This window comes from Octopus sinensis, linkage group LG5, assembly GCF_006345805.1.
Source record: "Octopus sinensis linkage group LG5, ASM634580v1, whole genome shotgun sequence".
Lineage (NCBI taxonomy): Eukaryota > Metazoa > Mollusca > Cephalopoda > Octopoda > Octopodidae > Octopus > Octopus sinensis.
In genome coordinates, this window is record NC_043001.1 from 135,274,340 (window position 1) to 135,298,256 (window position 23,917).

Below are 23,917 nucleotides of genomic sequence, written 5' to 3' on the forward strand. Positions count from 1 at the left end.
CCAAAGATTTGTGGTTCTCCTGTCGAGCAACACAATTTATGAAGGCGTTCTTCTGGCTGCACTTTGCGATTTTTTTCTCTGAGACTTTATTTCCTGGATTCTTCTGTAGGGTAGATTAAGTCTGGGATCTCACTTTTTCTGACTTTATATAGAAGAAATTCTGCCACAGTCTTGTGGTTCTCCTGTCGAGCAACGCAATTTGTGAAGGCGTTCTTCTGGCTGCACTTTGCGACTTTTTTTCTAGAGTCATCAGTAGGGTAGATTAAGTTGAGGATTTTATTTGTTCTTACAACAAATAAATAGTTTTAGGTAAGAAGTAACATATTTTCTGGCATATAAGGAGCACTTTTTTTCCAAAACATTCCTGCCAAAAGTCACCCTGCACCTAATATGCTGGTGGTCATCTTTGGGTAGAATTGGTTAGCATCGTTAATGATGGACAATACAGGTGATGTGGAGTCAGTGATGATAACTGGCAGTATTAAGGTAAATATTGGGATCTTTCCAGTTTGAACGGCAGTTTTTAAAAATAATTTCCACGTAACTAAACACTTTTAAACTTTGTATACTGGTAGAATGTGTTTATAAAACATCCTTTTCACTTGGCTTTATTGAGAAAATTCTATAGTTTGTAAGATATTTGTTTTTTTTTTTTCTGCAATTTCAACCAATCATTGATGTCTATTGAGGTGAAAACATTCTGTGCCGTATGAATATGTCCCTCGTTTAAGAAACAGATTGAGTTTATTTACATTTCTGAAGAAAAAAAAGATACCCTTCCCCCCATCCCTAACTCTAACCCTAATCCTAAAACAGATTGAAATGCAATAGATCGATACTAGGGTCATGATTATGGGTGACAATTTTATATGACACTGATAGAAAAAACTGCCGTTCGAACCGAAAAAAACCCAAATATTGTAACTTAGCCTACCATAATAACTAACTAAAGAACGCCAGTCTAAATTTTCATGGTTCCTCTACATGTAAATATAAGACATTCAGCTAGGAAATTGGAATTAGGCCTGCCCAAACCTTATATGCACCAAAATACAGTGAATTCTACGACATAGTCTTATTTTTCTTTACATGTTTGTTTCTTGGGTTTGTTGCTGCTTCAAATTAACATATTTTGCATGAATTCTGCCAGCAGGTGTTTTACATCTGGGTACTTTTATTAACACTAATAAGTTTGTGTGAGATGGGAATGACAAATAAATCTTGCGAATAGTAAAATAACAGACTCTGAGGAAATGAGCAATTTTCTATATTGGTAAAAAAAGACAAAACAAAACAAATAATAAAGAATGGAACAGGTTTTATTTTGTAATGAGGATATGTTATTCCATCGGTTTTATCATTGATATTCTTCAGTATTTGCTAATATATATATATATATATATATATATATATAATATATATACTTTATTTAAAGCACCAGAAAATTCAACAAAATCTGTTACTCTGAGTTTCTCGTTGCCGTTCATCAGAGTAACAGATTTTGTTGAATTTTCTGCTGCTTTAAATAAAGCATATTACTCTACCACTGGTATTTGAGTACTCTTTCTTTCCACCTTGTTTCACATTTATGTGTTTACTCCGGTATATATATACACACACACACACACACACACACACTTGGCGATTTTTTTTTCCTGTCTTCCCTTCTCTGGATCTTTCCTTCTCCTGTTTCCGACAAAGAGCTCCGCTCGAAACGTTAAACCCTCCTTCTTTCCTGAGCGTCCAATAATACTATATTTGTTCCACGTCCCCGCGTTGTTGTTTTTTTTTTTGTGCTTTCTTGTTTGGATTAACTTTATATATACATATATATACACACACATACATATATACATACATTTGTGTGTGTGTATATGCTAAACACTTTATAGGTGTGAAACCAATGGTCACTTTACAACTGGCCATAACTTTTAACTTCCTACACACATAAACAATAAATTAAATAGATTCAACTAACAATCTAATAATTTATTTATGTTATAACATAATATACTACCAATGCAATATAACATAAAAAATTATTAGAAACCCCATAAAAAGCCAATAATTTGTGTCTACTTATGTACATTATTTGAGTTATAAACAATTCATATCCATTTATGTTAGTCTCTTCAGAGCTTTGGTTCAAAAGACTGATGAAATTCCGTGTGAAAGGACAACTGGATTGCAAAAACATTAATTCAAATGCCTATGATTAGGAGCTTGAGTGTTAACTACACAACAATTACAACTGCACAACAATTACAATTACATAACAATTACAATTAAAAAAAACAACAAAGTTATAACGGATAAAATAATTAAGTAAATAGAAATATATTTCAATAATTGCAGATTCTATGTATCTCAAATAATATTAATCCAATCTTTGGCTATTTTAATGACATACAACAACAATATATAAGTTTATATATGAATTAAGCATCAGGGTCTTTTTTAATCTAGAGACGGTAATAAAATGTGTAAATAAATATAAATGATAATATAGTATTATCATCATCATCATCGTTTAACGTCCGTTTTCCATGCTAGCATGGGTTGGACGGTTCAACTGGGGTCTGGGAAGCCAGAATGCTGCGCCAGGCCCAGTCTGATCTGGCAGTGTTTCTATGGCTGGATGCCCTTCCTAACACCAACCACTCCATGAGTGTAGTGGGTGCTTTTTACATGCTACCTGCACAGGTGCCAGACGAGGCTGTACGTGCCACCGGCATGGGGGCCAAACGAGGCTGGCAACATCCACAATTGGATGGTGCTTTTTATGTGCCACCGGCACAGAGGCCAGTCGGGGCAGCGCTGGCAACGGCCACGTTTGGATGGTTCTCTTACGTGCCACTGGCACTGGTATCACAGCTACAATTTCCATTGAAAACGATTTTGATTTTGATTTTCACTTGCCTCAACAGGTCTTCACAAGTAGGGTTTGTGTCACAAGAAGGAAAGGTTATGCATAAGTGGGCTGGCTATGTCCCAGGTAGAAGCCATGGGTTATGGTCTCACTTGTCCTGTACACAGCATACTTCCAAAGGTCTCGGTCTCTGGTCATTTCCTCGGTGAGACCTAAAGTTCGAAGGTCGTGCTTCACCACCTCGTCCCAGGTTTTCCTGGGTCTACCTCTTCCACAGGTTCCCTCAACTGCTAGGGTGTGGCACTTTTTCACACAACTATCTTCATCCATTCTCGCTACATGACCATACCAGCGCAAACGTCTCTCTTGAACCCCACAACTGATGCTTCTTAGGTCCAACTTTTCTCTTAAGGTACTTACACTCTGTCGAGTATGAACACTGACATTACAAGTATGAACATAACAACTCTTCTCTTTTATTATATAAAAATTGTTTAGAGTAACTAACAAAAAAATATTCTTTATTTAGATAGTTTATCAGAGGAAGAATTCCTTAAAAAATAAGAACAGAAACTTAGAGCTATGATAACTACAACCCAGTATCTCCTCCCATTATAATTATTTTTTGTAGTCTTAGGATATGGAACTCGAAGTGGATGCAATTCAATGGTTGTTCATTTTAGTTCTCATTTCATCGGGTTCGCTCCCGGCGACCATCTGTATGGCAGCGCATAGTTCGTTATAGCTCCGTTCACATGAGGTACATTACCTCTGGAGATAACGGGTAAAGTTAGGGCGGGTTAAGAATCTGCTGTGAACTGCTAGTTTGCAGTGTTGTTCAACATGCACGACTGGTTCTTTATTTTCTTGACCCCTAAAAAGAGGGAAGGCAAAGTTGGCTTTGGGTGGATTTGAACTCTAAGCACCGAAAGCCAGAACAAATATCCCAGAGCATTTTGTTTTGATGACTCTTCCAGACTAAACCTAGTATTTATTTCATTTAGTTCTTTCACTAAGTAGGGGCCAAAAAGGCGTCATGCTGGCAGAAATGCTAGCACGCAGAGCGAAATGCTTAGAAGTATTTCATCTGTCTTTATATTCTGAGTTCAAATTCTGCCAAGGTCGACTTTGCCTTTCATCCTTTTGGGGTCAATAAATTAAGTACCAGTTGCATACTGGAGTCGATCTAATCGACTGGTCCCCTCTCCTAAAATGTCAGGCCTTATGCCTAGAATAGAAAAGAATAAGTAGGGACCAAAATAAACGTGCCACTTGCACAAGTGCCAGTAAGGCGATGCTGGTAATGATCTCGTTTGAATGGTGCTTTTTATATGCCACTGGCACGGAAGCCAGTCAGCTACTCTGGCAGCGATCACGCTTGGATGGTGCTCTTAGTGCTCCACTGGCACAGGTGCCAGTCATCGAATTTGTGAAATGCCTCAATGCAAGTAGAGTTTAGTGTCCAATGAAGGAAAGGTATGCATAAGTGGGCTGGTTACACCCCTGGCATAGGCCACGGGCTATGGTCTCACTTAGCTTGCTGAGTTTTCTCATGCACTGCAAATCCACTCACAAGGCTTTGGTCAGTCTGAGGCTATCGTAGAAGACACTCGCCTAAGGTGCCATGCAGTGGGACTGAACATTGGACTAAGAGGTCGGTAAGCAAGCTTCATACTACATAGCCATGCTTGAAATATTCTTTATCTTAAATAAAAGGGATCTATGTGAGGGCTTTTGTTTTGGGTTTTTTGTTGAAATAAAGGGGATTAGCATACACAGTAATTAGGGTCAATTAGTTGTTGAGGTAGTATTTATAATTAGGTGTAAATTAATTTAGTGACAGTTCTTATAATAAGGGGGTCCAGATTAGTCTTGGCATGATTGTTGTTATAATTAGGGGTAGAATTAGCCCCAGTTGTAACAATCATTATAATTAGGGGCCAACTATAAGGACAATGTAAGAAAGTATTATTGACCTTTATGTTTCTTCAGGTTTCATATTTCTACTGCCTCAGCCTGGATATTACTGGTGGTTTTGCCAATTAAGAACTACTACTACTACTACTACCACCACCATTGTTTTTTAACACCATATCTACCAGAATGGCAATTAGCATCATCACTACCACATTACCACTATCAAGCCGACAGCCATCACCACCACTACCACCGTTATCACTACTAAGACAGCTACCACCACCATTGCCACTACTGCCACCACTACCAAGATGACAACCACCACCACTACCACCACACTCACTAAATTACCTCTGCCATTAATAGAATTACTGCTACTGCTACCACCTTTATTACCATCATTACTGTTATTATCAACCCCAACACTACCACCAGTCACTCCACCACCACTACTTGCATTAATAACACCATCACCACTTCTACTATTACCACCACCATCAACACCTGCCCTTTTCATAATACCTCACCACTCAAAATATAAAGATGGCACCCACTTAGTGGCATTTACTAAACGATTTAACTTGTTAACTCCTCTTTACCGGGACAATGGAGCACTGAATAATCTGTGAGGTTGAAGTAATTCTATAACATTAGAGCAATAGTTCTTAACCATTTTTTGCACCTATTTCTTTCTTTTTTACTCAGTTGTGAAGCAGTGGTGGAGGACAAACATAGACACACACACCACACACACACACACACACACACATATGATGTGCTTCTTTCAGTTTCCATTTACCAAATCCATTCACAGGCTTTGGTCAATTCAGAGGCTATAGTAGAAGACACTTGCCCAAGGTGCCATGCAGTAGGACTGAACCCGGGACCATAAAGTTGTGAAGCAAGCTTCTTACCACTCAAGCCATGCCTGAAATTTTCTTTACCATGAATATAGGTGCAGGAGTGGCTGTGTGGTAAGAAGCTTGCTTCCCAATCACATGGTTCCAGTTTCAATCCTACTGCTTGGCATCTTGGGCAAGTATCATCTACTATTGCCTTGGCCCAACCAAAGCCTTGTGAGTGGATTTGGTAGACGGAAACTAAAAGAAGCAGTGTGAATTAGTGATTTACTAAAGAACACAATTCATTGCCCAGTCCGAGAATTGAGACCATGATCTTGTGATTGCAAGTGCAACACTGTGTTGCAATAACCATTTTAGCCATTTTGAAATATGGCGCGAATTGGCAATATGATGTAATGTCTTTTCCAAAGAATTATCATTTTCTTTTTTTTCCATTGGTTAATATAACTGCTCATATAAAGATTCTAAAAGTTTCGTAAAGAATATTTGTCATGGATTTCGATTCTTTTAAGTCAAGTTGAGCAGTTATAAAAACCCTGGATTTTAGGAAAAATTTCAGTGTTTGTTGGATGTTACTGAACTCCACGACACTCACTCTTTTGAGACATCAGTAATTTTCATGCCATGTCTAAGTTAATCACAAGTCTATTTTGATTTGTAGATTAATGTATTAGTTAGAATTAATAAATTAGTTAATGAATTTATAGTTGTTCTTCACGACAAAGTTATCTTTCTTTCCAATTGTAAATAATATAAAATGTTATATTTATATAATAAAACTAATTAAAAGAAAATGTTTCTCTTCACGTTTGTTTTTCAACTGAGTATAAATAAGTATGCATTTCTGTAATCCTTAATTTGTTTTCTTATAGCGGTTTAAAAGACACGAAGAAAATATTCAACATACATGTTAATATTCATAGCGTTTCATGCGTATATGTCTCTATGACGTTATAACTGTAGTTAGGGTTTTAAGTATAATGATAACACTTTAGTATAAGTAACGTTGAATCATTATATTCTCCCTTACTCAGAAAAAAGCCAAATAAAATAATATAACCTAAGAGAAAGCTTAAGGTTTAAAACAAAAACCGCCATAACTGCGACACCCAAATCACTAGACTAAATCTTCTCTATATGTAAAATACAAAGCAAAAAACAAACAAAACAAAGTAGCTAATATATACCATGAAACAATGGCTCAACAAAATCAAGCCTCCTGCAATATGATAACATTAATGGACTTGAAATCACCTTTATAGAACCCACAAGTGCAGAACACTTTTTTTGTTTTTAGTACAGAGAGCATGTTGGTGGCTTTGTAATATATCGTTTAATTGTTTCAGTCACTGGATTGCAGCCATGCTGGGACACAGCCTTCAAGAATTTTCAGTCAAATGAATTGATCTCAGTGCTTATATCTTGTTAAACCTGGTACTTATTCTATCACTCACTTTTGCTGAACAGCTAAGTGGCTGGGATGTAAACACACCAAAACTGGTTGTCAAGCAGTGGTGGAGTACAAACACAGCTACTTACACACATGCACACATACAATGTGATTCTTTCAGTTTCTGTCTACCAAATACATTCACATGACTTTGGTTGGCCCAGGGCTATAGTAGAAGACATTTGCCCAAGGTGCCACACAGAAGGACTGAACCTGGAACCATGTGGATGGGAAGCAAGTTTCTTACCACACTGTATTGTATAACTAAACACTATGAGGTACTGTTACACACTGGAACTGTGAAATCCAAAGTAAAAACTAGCAACATAAACATATTACTGCAATGATTTCTTATGGAGACAGAAAGTCTCAAATATAGGAAATGAAACTTGAGTCAAATGATTGATCCTGAAAGGATGAAAAGTAAATAAAATTGATCTTGATGGAATTTGAGCTCAGAATATAAAATTCAGGAATAAATATTGGTTTCAGATTTTGGCACTAGGCCATTGATCCTCGGAGATGGAGTAAGTCAATTCCATAAATCTCCGGTGTTCAACTGGTATTTATCTTATTGACCCCGGAAGGATGAAATGCAAAGTCAGACTTGGTGGAATTTGAACTCAGACTGTAAAATCAGGAATAAATATTGGTTTCAGATTTTGGCACTAGGCCATTGATCCTCGGAGATGGAGTAAGTCAATTCCATAAACCCCTGGTGTTCAACTGGTATTTATCTTATTGACCCTGAATGGATGAAATGCAAAGTCAGACTTGGCGGAATTTGAACTCGGACTGTAAAATCTGGAATAAAAATTACAAGTCATTTTGTCCAACTCACTGCCCTATAAAACACATGAATCCTTTTGATGCCAACCCAGCTGAAACTGCCTCTGGCTCTGAGTACAGATGTCTTTTTTTCATAAGTTTTGAATTAAAATCTTCCAAGTCTTAGTCACAATTTATGTTCCTAACACCAGCTTAATGATAACTAGGTTGTTTTACTAAATTCTTTGTTATATTTAGAATTAATTGAAAGAAAAACAGACCATCTCAAAATAAATACTGTAATAAAAGAGTTAATATAATTAAGAACGTACATATCAACATACCCCATACTTGCTAAGATACTTTGTGAAGGTACATGGCTCAGTGGTTAGAGCATTGGGTTCACAATCATGAGGTAGTGAGTTCAATTCCCAGACCAGGCTGTGTGTTGTGTTCTTGAACAAGATATTTTATTTCACGTTGCTCCAGTTCACTCAGCTGTAGAAATGAGTTGCGACGTCACTGGTGCCAAGCTGTATTGGCCCCTTTGCCTTTCCCTTGGATAACATTGGTGTTGTGGAGAGAGGGGGCTGGTATGCATGGGTGATTGCTGGTCTTCCATAAACAAACTTACTCGGACTTGTGCCTCGGAGAGGAACTTTCTTGGTGCACTACTATGGTCATTCATGACCAAAAGAGGTCCCTTATCATTATACCACCAACTTGACTCAGTTTTTTTTACAAAGTTACACATTTCAGGTACCACTTAACACTACCCCAAATACCATAACCATTGGAAATACTCAAAGAACACAATGCATTAACACATTCAGGTATAAAAGCAATACGTCTAAGACGAGGAATGCAATAGCATCACAGCTAAACTTCTTTCACACTCTGAACAACCTACACTAATATACCATAGGTTTTTCTCACTGACACAAATACATATATTGACAGGTTTTGCACTTCCTGGGTTTTGATAACCTATATATATAAAGCTGAAGTTGTGTGTGTGTGGCAGGTTTGGTAGCCTTCAACTAACACTATCTCCTCCAAGACCCTGTGGCACAAGTTGACCAAAATTGAGAGTATGATAGAAGAAGGCTTGCTCTTCATTCTGTAGAAGAAAAAAATTCAAATCAGACCATGTTAACACCAAAAATTATTTACATCAAAAAGGTGCTTTTTTTTCTATGAAAATCCCTATTTTTTATGATTTTTTTGACTGCTGTGTCACCATTTTTTGGTGTATTTCAACCAGAGAAATGTTCACTTAAAGAGAATAACAAGCTACATAATGCAAAATTTTTAAGTTTCAGAAATTCCAATTCTAAAGGGTCGAAAAGAATTTCTTTGTCTCTTGCTTTTAATAATCCTATGTGTTTCCAGTGTCTTTTACAGTCGCAGGTCCTTCATAAGGAGGGGTATATTTTAGTGGATGATATTGTATGCTTCCATGTTCCTCAGATTGTGTGTTGATATGTAAGATAAAGTTTTAAGTGTGTGATGGTGTTTTCTTTTCTGTTACTCTTGCATGTCTATCATTTTTGCACATTCTATTCCATTTTTGATTAGACTGGCCTGGTATTTTCTATCTAGTAATGTGTTTTTAAGTTCTTGGAGTCGCTTTTCTTGGGTTTCAGGATTTGAGGCAATCATGCAACATACTCTATATAAATCACTATCTGACACTCAGACGCACAACACAACTCCTATGTATGCAAATATAACTGATTAACCTGACTCAGAAGAAAGTACATAGTCTACACAGTTACCATATGCCAGTAAATACCATAAGCATCCATCAAATACCTATTTCTTTATTACCCACAAGGGGCTAAAGACAGAGGGGACAAACAAGGACAGACATAGGTATTAGGTCGATTACATCGACCCCAGTACGTAACTGGTACTTAATTTATCGACCCCGAAAGGATGAAAGGCAAAGTCGACCTCGGCGGAATTTGAACTCAGAACGTAACGACAGACAAAATACGGCTACGCATTTCGCCCGGCGTGCTAACGTTTCTGCCAGCTCGCCGCCATCAAATCCATCAAATACCGTTCCCTCAGGGAAGCCAATCAGGTAAAACAACAAACTTGACCACCAGAAAAACAAGATGTCACCAGTACTTTAACGAATCAAAAATCAGATCTACTCGCAGAAAAAAATTAAAAATACACCGGATTCCAAAACATACCACTACAAGCAAAAGTTCCTACACACAACAGAAAGAGGATCAAAGAAATTGTAAACCAAATCTTAATTTCCCCCTTTTTTCCCTCTTAATTCAGTATGACCGAAACTTTGATATTCATTTCTTGTCAATCACTACTAACACTAATGAGCTTTGTACATTCAAACAAATTGATGCACAATTTTAATATTATTGACTTTTATGAACATTTAAACTTGTCAACATTGAAACTTCTAAAGATGTTTTTCTAATTCAGAATTCTAAATTTTTACCATTGATAATCAAAAAATATTGTTGAAACTAGTTTGGTATATATGTAAATAAATGTATTTTAAACAATTACAAGTTTTTCAAATTTAGGTACATTTTCAACAACAAATTTGCCTATATTTTTTCCTGCGTGGAAATACACCCCCTCTTTTGTTTATATATATATGTATGTATGTGTGTGTGTGTGTTTGTGTGTGTGATATGTACAGACACACACAACACGCATACAGGTAAATATATGCATGCATGTATACATGAGTTTTCAAACATGTTGTCAGCTTGTATGAAAGCAACAAGTTTAATGTAGGTTTGGTTACTACCATAGTGTTGGTTTGTGGGAGTGGTGGTGGAGGTGGTAGTAGGTGTAGTGGTGGAAACAGAGGAGTGTTCACCATTAATATTCAAATATATCACCACCACCACCATCATCATCACCACCATCACCACTATAGTTGTCACCATCATCATCACTATCGTTATCATCATCATCATCATCTGCTGCGATGGCAACACCATCATCTTTTAATTAGCAATACCATCAACGCAAACATAAGCAACAAAGATATCCTCAAGAATAGAAACAACAACAACAATAACAGCAACAACATCAACATCAGTAAAATATCATAAACACCCTTCAGTAACTCAATCCCCCCACACCACCACCACCACCACCACAGTGTGGGGTGGCAATGAGGGGGATAATGGGAGTACAGTACATAAGGTGGAGGGAGGTAACATGGTATGAGGGAGCGGAGGAGCTTTAGTTATCAATGACATCAATGTGGGAGATGGGTTGTTGTCATGGTTTTGTCGTCCTTACTATCTTCCCTCATCACCATTATCATCGGCCTCATCATCATCACCACCACCATCATCATAATTAGCAAAATTACTACCACCTCCACAAACACCACAATCGCAACTACTACTACTACTACTACTAGCACCTGCACCACCAGCACCACCACAACACCATCACCACTACCATGACGACGATGATCATTACCAGCATCACCAGCACCACCAGCACCACCACCACCACCACTACTACTACTACTACTACTACCACCACCACTAGTTACACCAACACTATCCACTGTTGCAGACATTACTACTCCCAACATCATCATCATCATCAATAATGTCATGCAACACTAGCTTGCTCTACACCCCCACTACCAGTGCTACTACCCCAACATATCTCTGAACATACCCCTATCTGCAGTATATATAACGATGTAAATTTTAGCCAGATATGGGTTAGCCCAAAATGAAGGGTAGGTGGATGAGGGTATACTCATTAGTTCTTGTTGTTATTGTTACTGTTGTTGTTGTTGTTGCCGCCGCCGCTGCTTCTGCTACTGCTGCCACTGCAGTTGTTACTGTTATTGTTGTAACCAGTTCATACAGTTTTGACATTTACTCAAAGAACACCCTCTTCCACTTTGGCAGCTGTCGCCATTCACCAAGTAACTTTAATACTGTGTGTGTGTGGTTGGGTAGGTGGGTATTTGTGTGTGTGTGTGTATATATGTATATATATGTATATATATGTATGTATGTATGTATGTATTTATGTATAAAATTTGTCTTTTTCCAATATTATTTGAATTAATATGAACAATATCTTTATCATAGTGTTTTATGGGGTTTTTTTTGTAGCCCTATTCTTCCTCTACAACTTTTGTTTATCATATTCGAAATTCGAATAAATTTTGGTGGGGTTTTTACAGAACATATGCTGATGGATTACCAAGTTGAAAAATAATATAAACATTTCCAACACCAGCTTCTTTTTCCTTCCAATCAAAGTTCCAAAGCTGCCCAAAGTTCCTTGAGACATTTGTGTTGTTTATGAAAAAGGTACTATTATTCAAAGAACTGCGTAGAGATGGTTTTTACAATTCAAGAAAGGGAAATTTGACCTCACAAACTCTCTGCATTCTGGCCAACCTGTCCACTTCAATGAAGATTGACTGAATGAGCTCATCCATAAGCATCCTTATCTATCCACCAGAAAATTAGCTCAGTAAATGGGATACTCTCAAGATGTTGTCACCTGTCACCTTTGCTTAATGGATAAGGTCCAAAAATTAGGTGCATGGGTGCCACATGCTCTAAACTAGAAAAGCACTCGGAGAGCGCAGACCTCTGCCAAGCTCATTTTAAGATAAATACGTGAGTAAAATTACTAATAGAGAAACGAAAATAAGGTTTGGAAACAGCAACGCCACCATAGGTTACGTGGAAATGATGAACGTGTTTTCAAGGGAGATAATCAAAGAACGTAACATTGTAATACTTCATGTAAAATAAATATAACAAATGAATAATCCTTCAAGAATCCATGAAAATTCCTGAATCACTACCAAAATTTCATCATCTGTTCCTTGTGTCATTACCAACTTTTCCTGCGAGTTTCATCAAATACCGTTCACAACGTTTTGAGTTATTTTGCACACAGTCGGACAGACAGACAAACCAACGCCAATGTAAATGTAACCTCTTTCCTTGGCGGAGATAATGAAAGAGCCAAACTTCAGCACTCTATTCCTGTATTGCTGCTAGTTTGCTCACTCAACACTAAGTTACTCATGGACACAAGCAGATTTCTTAACAGCATTTTCACTGGCAAGGTAAATTGGTGTCTTTATGAAGCAGAGGAAAGACGGAATGAGTTCCAACATGGATGCAACACCTTAAACCAAACCAGAGCTGCATCCATACAAGACATTGATCAGCATTTAGTAAGAATTAGGGCTAATCTCCTGCAAAATGTTTGGAAGTAATCTTATAGCCAGTGCTGAGCTTTATGTTCAGCAAATGCACGGGCCTATTGAAGTGATTTAGCTGAAATGGATCTACTAGTGACATGATGTTTTAGCTGAATGAATCCACCCCAATACTTATAATTTTTGAAGCCTTCTAATTATGAAGCCTGGTAAGTCTCTTTTGCTGAACTACTAAGATGTGGGCATGTAAACAACTAACACTGGTTGTCAAGTGGTGGTTAGAGCATTCAGCTCATGATCTTAAGGTCTTGAGTTCGATACTCAGTGGTGCAATGTGTTCTTGAGCAAGACACTTTATTTCACATTCCTCCAGTCCACTCAACTGGCAAGACTGAGCAGTACCTATATTTCAAAGGGACAGTCTTGTCACATTCTGTATCACACTGAATCTCCTTGAGAACTATGTTAAGGGTATGTGTGTCTGTGGAGTACTCAGCCATTTGCACATTAATTTCACAAGCAGGCTGTTCAGTTGATCGGATAAACTGGAACGCTCATTGCAACTGACAAAGTGCCAGTTTTATATATATATGACAGTCTTCTTTCAGTTTCTGTCCACCAAATCCCCTCACAAGACTTTGGTTGACCCAGGGCTATAGAAGATTCTTGCCCAAGGAATCATGCAATGGAACTGAATCTAGAACTGCGTGGTTGGGAAGCAGCCTTCTTACCATGCAGCCATGCCTGATGTCTTGTTTCTCATGTGTATATATATATCATCATCATCATCATCATATATATAAATATATTATTCAAAGAAATTCCAACTCTCTCTGTTTTTTATGTTTTATTATTATTCTTTATAATATTAATGTAGAATATTGAATATATAGTATAAATAGTATATATAGTGTAAAATGAAATGAAGTATTGTCTCATTGAATATAAAATATTAAGGGACTAGTATACTTTCTTGCATTAAAGCAGTCTTCAAGGTCCCAGGTTGTAACAGGAGTATTTCAATATATATATATATATACAAATTGAGATAGGGGTTGTAATTTTTATATATATTCTACTTATTATACAACATTACTCTTTTATGTACACTTTTTTATGTACATTCCTTTGTGTACACTGATTTGCTCTGCTTTTTTATGTTTAACCCTACAGTCTCTTATGTGGTGGTTTAATAAAGTATGTGATTGAGTATTATCTGGTAATTGATATTTGATTTAGATGTATTTCTCCATTTTCTTATCTTGTATATATATATATATATATATATATATATATACATATATATATATATATAATATATATATATATATATATATATAGTGATAATGATGATGGTGGAAGTGGCGACAAGTATGATAATATAAATATTATTTAAGTAATATACCAAAAACCAATAAGAAGCACTTATTAGTGGATAATAATAATAATAATAAGGGAAAGAACAACAACAACACATCTTGTTCCCTTCTGACCAAGATATCACTCAGAAAGAAGTCAAGAAAATTGTGAAGGTAAAAGGATGTTGAATTAGAAATAATCAGGATGTGGAAGAGTAAAAGGGGACAAAAAAGAAAAAAAAAACAAAAAGGAAAAAAAAAACAAAAACAAACAAAAAGAAAACAAACCCAGTAATAAATTGGAGCAATGGGTTTCACAAGCACGAACTATGAACATAAAGATCCTATCAGGGTTTACAACTCTGCACGCAGTTCAAAGGATTAACCCTATTAAGCGCAGCCCACATTCCTACACAAAATGCTTTTAATTCCACAGCACTAGCCAGTCACGTATTGCATGATCTACGGAGATTTTTAATGGACTGCAAAATGACACAGTGTATGTTCTTGTGTAATTTTGCACCCAGCATTATGACACAACCCTTATACCTCCATAGCACCTCATAAAACACATACACTATATAAATCGCTATCTGACACTCAGACGCACAACACAACTCATATGTATACAAATATAACTGATTAACATGACTCAGAAGAAAGTACATAGTCTACACAGTTACCATATGCCAGTAAGGTATGTAACACAACACAGCTTGTACTTGTAGGAACACATGAAGATACCCGACAAAAGTATCATAACTTCATATCATGCATATTGTGGACAATCATCATTACCACCATCACTGCCATCATCATCATCATCATCATCAACAACAACATCTTCAGTGTTTTACATCTACTTTTCCATGTTGGCATGGGTTGGATGGTTTTCCTGATGCAATGGTTTGTGGCCAAATGCTCTTCATTGTGAATCGGATGCCCTTCATGGTCAGATGCCAGTTGCCAGTCCTTCTAGTCACGTCTTAGGACATGTAGAAATATAGTGTACCTGTTCTAAAACTGGGATACTCCCATTCAATAAGTTTGCACACAAGAACCATCAAACAAAGTAGCACAACTTACATTGCTAATACACTGCTTAAAAGACTGCAATAAAACCAGGAACAAAACAAATAAACCTCCACAGCAAAGAAAGCCGCATGTGGTAAGTGGTCTGATCAATAAGTATCTGGTCTGTTGCCATAGTAATGAAGGCAAAAAATGGTTAAGAAGCATTGGGGAGTGGCTGTGTGGTAAGTAGCTTGCTTACCAACCACATGGTTCGGGGTTTAGTTCCACTGCGTGGCATCTTGGGCAAGTGTCTTCTATAGCCTCGGGCTGACCAAAGCCTAGTGAGTGGATTTGGTAGATGGAAACCGAAAGAAGCCCGGCGTGTGTATATATATATATATATATATATATATATATATACAACTTATAAATAAGAGCAAATGAAAAAATTTCTAATGCCGAAAATTGGACATATTGTCCATTACCATATAATTTATCACAATACGCACGCTACTCGAATTGTGTATTGTGATAAATTATATGGTAATGGACAATATATCCAATTTTCAGCATATTTGGCATAAGAAATTTTTTCGTTTGCCCTTATTTATAAGTTGTTTATAATTTTAACCTTTAAACGTATTTTTTAATATGCTGGCCATTGATAAAATTTTTTTTTTCTTTTTTTATTTTATCCTACATTAAATATATATATATATATATATATATATACATGCATATGTATGTGTGTGTGTGTGTGTATATGTTTGTGTGTCTGTGTTTGTCCCCCCCAACATCGCTTGACAACCAGTGCGGGTGTGTTTATGCCCCCATAACTTAGTGGTTTGGCAAAAGAGACTGATAGAATAAGTACTAGGCTTACAAAGAATAATTCCTGGGGTCGATTTGCTTGACTACAGGCGGTGCTCCAGCATGGCCACAGTCATATGACTGAAACAAGTAAAAGAGAGTAAATAGAGTGAATGGCTGTATAGATCCAATAGAGTAAAACAGGAATCAAAAGGTTTGATAGGCAAAAAATGAACATGTTGAGATACTATGTTACAGCCAAATGTCCTTCTTGTTTCTGTCAGTAGATGGTTTGGTAATGTGGAGGCGCAATGGCCCAGTGGTTAGGGCAGTGGACTCGCGGTCATAGGATCGCGGTTTCGATTCCCAGACCGGGCGTTGTGAGTGTTTATTGAGCGAAAACACCTAAAAGTTCCACGAGGCTCCGGCAGGGGGTGGTGGTGATCCCTGCTGTACTCTTTCACCACAACTTTCTCTCACTCTTACTTCCTGTTTCTGTTGTACCTGTATTTCAAAGGGCCGGCCTTGTCACTCTCTGTGTCACGCTGAATATCCCCGAGAACTACGTTAAGGGTACACGTGTCTGTGGAATGCTCAGCCACTTACACGTTAATTTCATAAGCAAGCTGTTCCGTTGATTCGGATCAACCGGAACCCTCATCGTCGTAACCGACGGAGTGCTAATAAAAAAAAAAAGGTTTGGTAATAGAGGAAAGTTGTGCAAATGAAAGCGCAATCTACACACATATGTATATCAACACATACACAACAGTTTTCTTTCAGCTTTTATCTACCAAATCCACTCATAAGGTGTTGCTCTTCCCAGGGCTACAGTAGGAGACACTTACTAAAGATGCCACACTGTAGAACTGGGCCTGAGACCACATGGGTGAGAACTAAACTTCTCAGCCAAACATGTACTTGGATCTAAAATAATTTTGTATTTAAATCTTTCTTTTGTAAATTTGTCCATTTTTAATGTTTCCATCCTTTGTACACTTGCTCCAAATGCAGTTTCTTGTATTGCTGTTCCATACTCTTGTATGTTTTACTTTGGTTTGGTTGTTGATCTAACACTCAAACCTTCTCTTGAAGAATTGGGTTTGATTTTGATTTTGATTTTTCCAGTTTCAGCTAATGAGCTGTGGCCATGCTGGGGCACCGCCATTTGGTTTGCTACATGATTTTACCTCACGAATGCTTTTTAGCAACTGCCATTTGGTGCATGAGAGTTCGATGCAGCTGCCCTCATCTGCACCTCCTGCCGTGAAGTTGGTTCATCCGGGACACCTGACAGGAAGAGATCCAGTCCTACTTTAAAGACATCCGCATCTACACCATGCAGGTCCCTCACTCTGAAAGGTAGAATTAAAATTTGCAGTGTGAGCTATCTAAATATTAGTCTATTTTGCAAATATTACTATTATAATGAATATGTAGCAGGCCACTTTCCAGATTTGATTTGATGATATTTGTCTGAATTTTAATCAGCATTTCATTAATATTACCCTATTTGGTAATTTTAATGCAGCAAGGTATAGAACACTCTTACAGTCAACCAACACACCTACCAGCATTTATTGCAGCCAATCACATTTAGTAGTGGATGTGATTGGTGTCAGCAGACATCAGAGGAACTGGTTAGTTTCTGCACCAAGATGCAAGAGAACCTTCAACAAGTCTTCTGTGAAATTATATAAAATTATATGAAATTAGGCGCAGGAGTGGCTGTGTGGTAAGAAACTTGCTTCGCAACCACATGGTTCCGGGTTCATTCCCACTGAAGGCACCTTGGGCAAGTGTCTTTTACTATAGCCTTGGGACAACCAAAGCCTTGTGAGTGGACTTGGTAGATGGAAACTGAAAAGAAGCCCATCATATCTGTATATATTTATGCGCATGTGTGTGTGTTTGTCCCCTACCATATCTTGGCAACTGAATAAGTACTAGGCTTACAAAGAATAAGTCCTGGGGTTGATTTCTTCAAATTAAAGGTGGTGCTTCAGTATGGCTACAAATGACTGAAACAAATAAAAAAGAACATGGGCACAGGCAAGCCTTGTGAGTGGATTTGGTAGACAGAAACTGAAAGAAGGCCGTTGTATATATATGTGTGTATATATATATATATATATATATATATATATATATATATATATTATATATATATATATATGTGTGTGTGTTTATATGTTTGTGTGTCTGTGTTTGTCCTCCCAACATCACTTGAGAACCGATGCTTGTGTGTTTACATCCCCGTAACTTAGCGGTTCAGCAAAAGAGACTGATAGAATAAGTACTAGGCTTACAAAGAATAAGTCCTGGGGTCAATTTGCTTGACTAAAGGTGGTGCTCCAGCATGGCCGCAGTCAAATGACTGAAACAAGTAAAAGAGTAAAAAGAGTAAACCCCTGATTTTAGCCCTGGACAGAGCCTGTCTCATAACTGGTCTTTGTCGTATAAGATGTCTCTTTCCCGCTTTGTGAAACTCTATTACTTCCTTGTCACATTCGCCAGACTGTGTTACATAAGATATCACACAAACCTCTTTTTTAGTCACAAAGCAATGAATCTATCTTCTAATCTTCTAGCACTCTGTTGGACTCAACAGGCAGTATTACAGGGTCCATCTAACTAACCAGTGCTAAAGATCCCATCTTCAACTCTAACAAAGTTTTCCTGCACTACCATCAACTTCTCATTCACCATTATGACTACTGCAATGTAGTCAATCCTGTGTGCTTTTAGAAAAGAACATACAATCTTTTGTTGTTGTAAATCTTTTAGGTCAGTGGATTTGATAATTGTTCTTTGTACAATGAATGAAAAAAAAAAAGAAAATTGTTTCCTACAATGACACCTTTTCTAGGCTTTTAATCTCCTACTTCAGAGTGATCATTAATTATTTTTCAGTGTCAAAAAACCACAACATATAGTAGCTACTGAGAACTAAGGAGATATAAATGAGATTTAGCTGTTTATGCAGTACAGCGAGTCATCAACCACAAGACAGCAGACATCTTTTGGGCCAAGGATCTTATGGTACCAGGCCACATAGAAAGCTTTAATTTTTAAATTGTATTTCTATTCTGTTGGTTACCATTATCTACTGGGTATTTTGCATTATACATTGTACAATTATATTATATTGGTTTTAAATTTTGGCACAAAGCCTGCAATTTTGGGAGAGGGATTAAGTCGATTACATCAAATCCAGTGTTCAACTGGTACTTATTTTATCAACCCTGAAAGGATGAAAGGCAACGTTAATCTCTGTGGAATTTGAACTCAGAATGTACAGATGGCTGAAATGCTACTAAGCATTTTGCCTGGTGTTCTAACGATTTTGCCAGCTCACTGTCTTACATATTGGTAATATATATATATATATATATATATATAGGGAGAGTTTACGAAAAAAACAAAGACGAAGACAGGTGGTGTACAAAACAAACAGATGTATTAGTATAACGCTCAGGAATAGAAAAAATATTTTACGTTTCAAGCCTATGCTCTTCTACAGAAAGGGACACAGAAAAAACAAGGAGAGAAAAAAAATGTGTGTAGTGGTATGTGAGGAGAGAGAGAGAGAGAGAATGAGAGGGTGAAAGAGTAAGATAGAAAGAGAATAAGAGAGAAGCGAGAGACGGATGTCTCGGAGGTGTTTCGCGAACCGGTCAGCCAAGCAGCATCCCATATATATATATATATATATATATATATATATATATATATATAATGTGTATGTGTGTGTGTGTGTGTGTATTATATGTATAATTATATATTATGTACATTGTGTCTTGTTATGCATGAAATTGCCTTGGTCTATGGAAAATATTGTCTTGTATGAAATAAGTCTGTAGTACAAAAATGGTTATGGACTGCAGTAATACAGTCCTGGCAATGAGGTATATAGACCATCACATTTGGTATTCAATCAGCTTTGTCAATTGTGCTCTGTTGTTAGAAAATGGCATTTCAAATCTGCCAAAAGCAAGGATTTAAATTTGTATCTGAAGTAGACCAAGTTTTCTTCAAAACTACAAACAGAATATTTTAAATTCATTTCTGTATTTCTATATATTTGTCAGTAAATATATCATTTCATATGAAAAATTCCCAGGTTGGGAATATTCTGTATTGAGCTTCAAATAAACAACATTTAAATTCACTTTGATCTTCAACAAATATTTTCTTCAAGATGGGAAATATGGAAATACAGAACTTTATAAAGGCAGCGGAGCTGGTCCTGAGCCCAATCTACTTAACAATGTATAAACTGAAGAGAAAATGTTATTTCACATTATATTACATAGTATATTATTTATGTATATATATATGTATATATATATATATATATATGTATGTATATATGTATGTATATATGTATATATATGTATGTATATGTATGTATATATGTATGTATATATGTATGTATATATATATGTATGTATATATGTATGTATATATATATGTATGTATATATGTATGTATATATATATGTATGTATATATGTATGTATATATGTATGTATATATGTATATATGTATGTATATGTATGTATGTATATGTATGTATGTGTATGTATATGTATGTATGTATGTGTATGTGTATGTATATGTATGTATATGTATGTGTATATGTATGTATATGTATGTGTATATATATGTATATGTATATGTATGTATATGTATGTATATGTATATGTATGTATATGCATGTATATGTGTATATGTATATGTGTATATATGTATGTATATGTATATGTATGTATATGTATGTATATGTATATGTATGTATATGCATGTATATGTGTATGTGTATATGTGTATATGTATATATATATATATATGTATATATATATATATATATGTATATGTATATATAGGTATATGTATATATATAGGTATATGTATATATATAGGTATATGTATATATATATGTATATGTATATATATATATGTATATGTATATATATGTATATGTATATATATATATATATGTATATGTATATATGTATATAAATATAATACTCACATGTGTAGTATGGATTTACGATAGCAAGGAAAAATATATGTTGATAAAAATGACAAAATGCATAATGAAATCTGAGAATCAAAGGGAGATATATTTTCATGTATCTATTCTTAGTAAATAGTAATAATAATAATAATAATAATAATAATAATGATAATGATAATGATAATAATAATAATAATAATCATAATAATAATAATAATAATAATAATGAGAAAAAGAAACACTTATTTACAATATCGACACTTGCTGCAAAACGAAAATACACCAACAAAGCAAACAAAAACACAAAATAACAAGTTTGACATCCACCATATTACTTTCAGCTTGAGGGGTGGTGGTGGGGGGGTTGGTGCTGGTGGTGGTGGGGGGGGGCAGCAGTAAATAAAATAAGAAAATAAGTTAGCTTTCCATTGTATTGGAGAGTGTAAAACAATTTGACAATCTCAAAATTACATGTTCTATATGCAATTTGTATTTTACATTATATATATATATATATATATATGTGTGTATGTGTGTGTGTGTGTATGTGTGTTTGTGTGTGTGTCTGTATGTGTGTATGTGTGTGTGTGTCTGTTTGCATGTGTGTGTGTGTGTGTGTGTGTGTGTCTGTTTGCATGTATATGTATTTATGTGTGTATATATGTATATACATGTGCGTGCACGTGTGTGTGTGTGAGGCTAGTTTCCAAAGCAAAGCAGATTGATTTATTCTTTGAATTATGGCAGATAATAAGAGATGGATTCAGGCAAGCTATTCTGGTTTTTCCTATTGATTTCTTGCATTTTCTTAAATCAAAGGCTCTATTACATGGCAAAGAAGTTTCCAGCAACATGAGATGATTTTCTTGGAGTTAAAAGAATATTGAAATTAATCTAAATAACATAAAAAAGGACAGGTGAGAAAACATCTTATTTTGATTTTTGTTTTTTTTCTCTTGTTTTTTTTTAACCTCTTTTCCTTTCTTGTGAAACATGTGGACCTCTGATACAATGGAAAATTGTTTGAGCTATTTACATCACAGTCTATATTTTGTAGCTTCCTCTGCTCAAAATTGCCAATTTTTATTCTTCCTTTTTGGTGTTTTCTGATATAAGGAACTGTATTTATGACATAAAGTGGTTACTACTAGGTAAAAACATGATATGTCTTGAAGCTATATATGAAGAATGTAGAATAGCTAAACTCAACAACAAGAGAATAGAAGCAGTTTTAATAAAGAAGATATTAAATTAAAAGAAACCCTCAAGTGTTACAAGAAAAATGTTACATGATTGACAAAACATAACTGGAAACTAAAATATATTACTTGAGCTAACAAGAAAATCCCAGCATAGTCATAGGCACAGGCATGACTGTGTAGTAAGAAGCTTGCTGCCCAACCACGTGATCCTGGGTTCAGTCCTTTGTGAGGTACATTTGGGCAAATTAAGGTGGCGAGCTGGCAGAAACGTTTGCACGCTGGGCGAAATGCGTAGCCGTATTTCGTCTGCCGTTACGTTCTGAGTTCAAATTCCGCCGAGGTCGACTTAACCTTTCATCCTTTCGGGGTCGATTAAATAATTACCAGTTATGCACTGGGGTCGATATAATCGACTTAATCCGTTTGTCTGTCCCTGTTTGTCCCCTCTGTGTTTAGCCCCTTGTGGGTAGTAAAGAAATAGAGGTACATTTGGGCAAATACCTTCTACTTTGGCCTCAGGCTGATGAGTCTTGTGAGTGGATTTCGTCGACAGAAATTGAAAGAAACCTCTTGCACTTATTTATGTCTAGAATAGGAAGGCTTTAGGCCACCAATGATCTAAACTAATAGGTATGCTGTCTGAGTGCTTCAATTGATAAGCTACTAGGATCCAAGTTCACAATGGGAGCTGAAGTTGGAGACCTGGAGCTTACTTCTGAGTCAGTGGATACAAATTAAAGGAAGAGGAAAACAAAACCAAAGCAGGACAGGTTTATCAAATCAATTACAATATTTAAATTATTATAATGGTGAATCAAAGTAAGCAAGAGTAATTAATAATGTTTTCCAGTTCCCTTTAATTTAAATCTATAATTATGTGTGTGTGTGTGTGTCTTTGACAGTGTTTGCCTCTCACCATCACCTGACAACTGGTGTTGGTTTATGTTCATCTCTATAACTGAGTGGTTCGGCAAAAGAGACCAATAGAATAAGTATCCGGGGTTTAAAACAACAAAAAATTGGGGTCAATTCATTCAGCTAAAAATTCTTCAAGCTGGTTCCCCAGCATGGCCACAGCCTACTGGCTAAAACACGTAAAAAATAAAAAATGGATAAAAAGATATAGTAACTCATTTTACTAGAAATACTAACCAAATATCTCTTAAATCACACCCTGCTATATTAATGATGGATGGATACCTTAGAGAATGTTGTTCTACCTAAACTCTGTCTGAAATTGAGATAAGGTTAATCACAGCTGGAACACCTTTCATCAGCTGTATCAGAAAATGATTGAGTGGTGGGGTTAAGGGTCACAACAACAGCAACCCCCCCCCCCCGAAATATTTCTCTCGCCTACCCCTTCTCTCTCTCTCTCTCTCTGCTCATGTTAATAATGTGTGTGTGTGTGTGTGTGTATTTGTGAATGTTTGTTTTT